Raw genomic sequence first — 6,420 nt, 5'->3', positions numbered from 1 at the left:
AAATTTTCAAATTTATTAATCACATCATACATAAATTTAATTACATAAATTCATAATTTACATTATAAAATTTAATGAATATTTACAATATACAAAATATACTATTATGGTCTAGCAGACCCCACCAAAATGCACTGGAAGAGTGAGGTGACACAACTCGCCACTATGCAGATCCAAAATCTCTAACTCCCAGTCTGGTATCTACTAGGCTCTATCCTTATCTCCAATACCTACATGAGAAAAAATCTACGCGCTAAGCATAATGCTTAGGGGTGCAATAGTAATATAAAAATAAACTAAGCAAATCAAAATAATTAATTTAAGGTTTTATGATCATAAGAGATTTATTTGTAATAATATTTAAATGATAATTATTTTTTTGAACTTTCCATTTATTTATTCGTCATTTAATTTACATTACTCATTTTGATGCCCAAGGAACCTATAATAGACTAACTGGACTGGAAGCGGATATCACTAGCACTGGACACATCTGTGCCTCAGGCCGTCATACCATGGGACACATAATGTCAACTAGGTATACAACAGAATAGCTAAAAAGCCATAATAGCAATCGGGCATAAAGCCATATACAATGAGATGCAACAAAATGGCTAATAGCCTTGATCAACAGAATGGCTCAAAAGCCATAATCAATAGAATGGCACAAAGCCATAAGAAGTATTGTAAAACATAACCCTACTTGGCATGCCAATCTATCCAATCCATACACACATGTTTAGGCATACATGGGCAATTATTATTTATACTTCATAACATTTTTGTTCCAATCATGTTGAGAAATATAAGTTCCAAATACACATTTACATCATAATCATGTTTAATGAGTCATTGGTATTAATTACCAATCATATTTCAAGTCATTTTAGGAGTACATCATAAATTCTAGAATTTTAATCTTGATTTTACTTTTATATTAGGCTAAGCTACAGTAGTAATTTGACCACACTTTCTTTATGAAAGTTTGTTCCTTATTGTCTTAGCTTTAATTTTCTTTTTGAATAATCTAATTTGAAGTTGTGTAGCTCTTGTTATGACCATTTTACCAAGTACTGGTCCAGTGACCAATACTATTCCAGAATAGGGCAGATTCTGGAACTCAAATTTGGCAAGCTATTTGAACAAGTTACAGTCATAATTTGGCTTGGTGTTCTTCATATAAGGTGTTCTCCTGTGTCTCATGGTTACACAAGTTCAAAATTTTCTAAATTTCAAGCTATATAGGGTGAGTTATGACAATTTAACCAACCTAGACTCATAAACCTTGTACTTTCAGGATTTCAAGTTTAGGTCAGCTTTTGCATTTAACATTTAAGGATTTTACATCCAGAATTTGAGTAAGGTTCCTAAATAAAAGTTGTGGCCCTCATTCTTAGGTTTCCATATCATCTTAATTCACTCCAATTAGAGCTTTCTATGAAAGTTATTGTCTAATTAGTGTTTGGGTGTCAATTGGCTATTTGCTTCAGGTACAGGAATTCCAGGATTGGAGTTCCTGAATTGTCCTAACAATTTCCTTAAGTTGCATTGAGATCCAGGTTCTGATCAAAACATCAAAGTTGTAGTTTTAGGTTTTATGGAAATTTTGGCTTTTGAATCACTACATTTGTAGTTTTGTAGACTGAGTTATGGCATTTTTGCAGCAACTGGCGGGTACCCTGAATTCAGGATTTCTAGGTCCGATTTGGTCCAGGGCAGGTTTAATAGACTAATTTTGCCTAGCAATTTGGTTGAGTTAGGTTCAAAATTAGGCTTTCTAATCTTCATGAGAAATGTTCTCCTATGTCTCAAAATTCCATTGGTTCAAGAATCAGGTCATTTGGAGTTTCCAAGAGTGAGTTATGGTCAAATCACTAAACACTATTCATATGGTCATTTCTGCCCAGGTCCAGAACATCAATTCCGGATTCAAGCCTAACTTAGGATAGCTTATGGTTAATTTTTAGCAACCTTCCTTCATGACATTTCTAACATGTAGCTCTACTTATAGCCACATAAACCTACTGGACTCAGAGATCCAGAATTCCTGCATAAAAGTCACACTTTTAATTCTTCAATTCAACTCAATAACCAACTTCATTTCTCAACCAATTCACATCATTTGGTTATTATTTGACCTTAAGCACTTTAATTATGTATCATTTCACAAAACCCCCAAATTTCCCTTCAAACCCTAATTTCACAATCTCAATTCACATCACTTTCATACATTTTCACCATATATATCATGTATATCACTTAATCCAAGTTAGAATTCAAGTTTAAATCTAATTAAACACATCAAACACTTTATGTACATAGGCTGGCCAAATTTTAGGTCTTTCAAACACACATCATTTTCATCAATTCTTAATCAATTCCATCATATTTAGACTTAATTTCAAGGATAAAAGAAGAAAAGAAAGTTGATTGTGCACTAACCTCACTTAGCAAATTTTCCAAGCTTGCCAACTTCAACTTTCTTCCACTTTCTTTGCTACCAAACACCTCAACAAGGTTCAAGAACAAGTTTTAGTGTTGGGGACTTGAAGAAATTTGGTGAGAATGCTTGGAAAATTAAGATTGAAGATTGTAGAAAAATAGAGGAGGGCGAGAGAATGGGGTTCAGCCAAAGGGAGAAGATGAGGAAGATGAAGACATTTCTTTTTGTTTTTAATTTATTTATCTCTTATATGTGTAGGTGGCTAAGTATTATTAGTCTTAATTTTAGTTACAATTAATTAATATAATTATATTTATAAATTTTCCATTAATTCCATTTGTGTCCTTTTTCATTTTCCATCTATATTTCATATTTTTATTTCATTTTTAACATTTTAATGTCGCTCATTTTGATGGACATTTAAGTCAAAAGTCCACTTTAGGTGTTAAATGACCAAAATGCCCCTCATCGGGTTATAGTTTATCTTTTTTGATAATGACATTTAAGTTTGTAACCCGATGGTCACTTTAATTTTTCTACTACTTATTTCAATTTATTTTCATTTTATTTTTAGTCCTCAAACTGGCTTTGAATAGTACTATTCATGGATCGAAATAGTACTATTCAGAGCTCAGAAGTTCAGGACATTATAATAATTGTGTCATGGGGCAAATCAGTGGGTCATCCAACATCCATTGGTCATCAACAGTTATTATGTAAAAAATGTAATATATTCATGTTCTAGATACATACATCCTAATAAGTAATGAAATGGCGCATGTGGATGATTATAATTTCAATTAAATAAGTTTTCATTTATTAGGTCAGTGTTACTCACCTCTTGTAGCCTATCAACCACCTGACCCAAATGGTAGCTATCCTTGGATCCTTAGTTTCCCGAGTCCCTCAAGTCCGGTCCTATAAAAATCAAACCCTAAAGAGTTATTCGAAGCTCAAAAACTCTATACATATGCTACACACCTTATTCTAGGTCCTTTTGGATCATAAAAATAAGTTTTAGAGCCTTAAAACAAAAAGGAAAACAAGGTTGACAAAACCAACTTTGGCTTCCAAAGTATGGGATTTCAATTGCCGAAGTCCTGAGTCTTAAATACCCTATTTGGGAAGTAGTGAGTGCGATTGTTAAAGTCCTAGAATTTGGCAATAAAACTTAGAAATCTCTAGAGAAACTGTAGCCACTCTAGCTGTCGAAATAATGGTTTTCAACAATGATACCTAGAAATTTTCAAAATTTCTAAGTTGAAAATCTATAGAAACCTTGTCCCAAATAACCAAAATTCATGTTCAAGTCTCCAAGACATTATCCAATCCTTAAAAACATTTATCTAGGGCATACATAACTTGAAAACACTTTTGAATGTTACATAAACTCCCTAAACTTATCAAGAATCTCATAACAAAATATACCATTATAATCAACATCAAAACCCTTATACATGCAACAACCCTCCCAAACTCAAAGGGCTTAAATCTACTCAAAATCTGTTTGCAATCAAAACTACTCATCATCTCACTTGGAACCTACTCAAACATGCATTTGAAGGTGAGAAAAGGAAGGAGGAGGTACCTTTCTCCTTTGAAACTCAAGGTGAAGAGACTTAACAACCTAAAACTTCCCTCAGCATTTAGTGTTAGAATCTCGTCAAGAACTTTCTAGCATCCAAGATAAGCAATGTACCAAGAAAAACTCAAGGCCAAGCTTTTTGCATGTAATGAGAACAGAGGAGGGAAAAACTAATTTCCTTTGAAATTTGGACTAAAATGGGCTATTTATACCCCTACTATCGAAAGGACTTTCAGCTATCAGAGTCCATTCTGTCTAAAAGGGCATTTCAAAAGTGAAAAGGACTTCAGCTGTTGATAGTCCAACCTTCAGTTATCGAAGTTCCTTCTTCCTAAAAACAATACTTAAACTCTTACTTGGCCAAAACAAACAAAAACATATTCATAGACTCTTTAACGCATCATTGCACTTATAAAGAATCTACCACTATTTCCTTTATCTGTGAAATCCTAAATTTCACAAGAGTTTTCCATCAATGACAAGAATTCTGACATTGAAAAATGGTTGGTTTTCCATTGATTACTAGATCGCCACCCTCATCCAGGGCTCATATTTTTGTCTTTCCCATTATACTGAGAACCGATTACCTTCGTTACATTTGGACAGACTCATATTTGGAGACCTAGGAAGCCACACATATAGCAAAAGTCTGGCAGCCATTCATATTGAAAGTGAACCTTTTCCAACTCTCCATTGGTTTTTTTTTTTTTGGTGAAACCTAATGCATTTGTTTCATGTAGGCATTTAGGATGGCATTTACTTCATTCTTACCACCTTTTGATTATCTAGTTGTTAGTTTCTTATAGTTATTTTTATGATATTTCATAGATTTTTTTTATCCATTATGAATCCCTGATTTCCATAACATTTCAAGTGTAATCCAAGTGTATTTAAAGGCAAAAGCAAAATTAGAAGGAAGAAAGGAGTCTGAAAATCAAGTTTGAAGAACAAAGAGAATTACAGGGGGATGTAAACAACTACATAGCCTGTGCAAAGAAGTTCTTGGAAGAAGTTAAATTCACAACCCTTACAATTGAGGTCATCTAAACCAAGTGCCTCGTGGAACTTTTTGTACACAGAAAAAGCTGAAGAAATTTGGAAGCAGAAGATCACATGGGTTAGACACACGTAAACTAAAGCAACAGCATGCCCCCGTACTAGCTCTAAACAAAGAATCAAGCACGGCTTCTTTTCTTTCTTATTTGTTCGTGGAAGATATTTAAATTGGGATTCCAAAATGAAGATTTTTGCACCTGATATAAGTGTGGTAAGTCGAAGTTTTCAAGGGGATTGATTTCTTTACATTTAAGCAAAGCATTTTACCTAGGAGAGATAGTTTTGACAAGATTTCTAGAGGAGATACCAACTAAGTTCCAAAAGTCCAAAGCTATCGATTCTCATTTTGGGTTTTCTTATTCTATTTCTTCTAATGTTTTCTCTTGATTTTCTTACTTTATGTTTAGCTGTTGAATTCACCATGAGTGAATAGTTTTCTTTATTCTAGAGTTAGGATGCAGAAATTTCAATTTAGTTATGGATTTGATTTGATTTGATTTAATAAATCTAGTTTGTTATTTGATTCAATATCTTGTGTTTTTAACACATACTATGTTTTGACCTCCACTTAGTATTGATTCTAAATATTAATTAAAGACTAAAAAATGAGGATTAATATTGGAATAATAAGGTCTTGGACTTAGGTTTTTTAACTTAGAGATAGGCTATAATTCTGTGTGGAACTGATAATTAATCAAAGAACTTAATGGATGTTAATTAATTTAATCACCATAAAAGTGGGGTTTAAGTTATTTGAGATGTAGCTTGAGTGCCTTGAGAGAGGACATAAGATAATTTAGGATTAATTTCCTTCAGAGTAATAACTTCCTGATTTATTGAATAACTTAGAATAAATTTGTAATTAATTGAAGTGTGAACCCCTAGCTCCAGAATACTTTTATTCATTGATATTTAAATTTAGTTAATTAGCTCTCTTTTATTTTTTTAAAATAACTAATTTAGTTTATAATCATTCTCTCAAATTTGATAACTAGATAATTACAATTTTTATGTAGTTTGGTACTCAAATATAATCCTTATAGAAGCGATACTCGCTCATAACTCTATTACTTGTTATGATTCATGCACTTATGGGATTTTGCATAAGTTTTTGGCGTCATTGCCTAGGATCGGTGCTTTTGATATTAGACAATAAGATCTTTTTTTAGTTTATGATCAAAACTAAATCAGAGAAAGAATTACTTGAATTGGATCCAGAGATAGATAGAACTTTAAGAGCCATTAAAAAAGGGAAGAAGCAACAAGAAGCTGAAGCTTCAATGATGACTAACAATTGTCTAAAACATTTGAGCAACTATGTAGCTCTTATTATTCA

Source organism: Hevea brasiliensis, chromosome 9 (genome assembly GCF_030052815.1).
Source record: "Hevea brasiliensis isolate MT/VB/25A 57/8 chromosome 9, ASM3005281v1, whole genome shotgun sequence".
Classification (NCBI taxonomy): domain Eukaryota; kingdom Viridiplantae; phylum Streptophyta; class Magnoliopsida; order Malpighiales; family Euphorbiaceae; genus Hevea; species Hevea brasiliensis.
Note: the sequence above shows the minus strand (reverse complement) of the source record.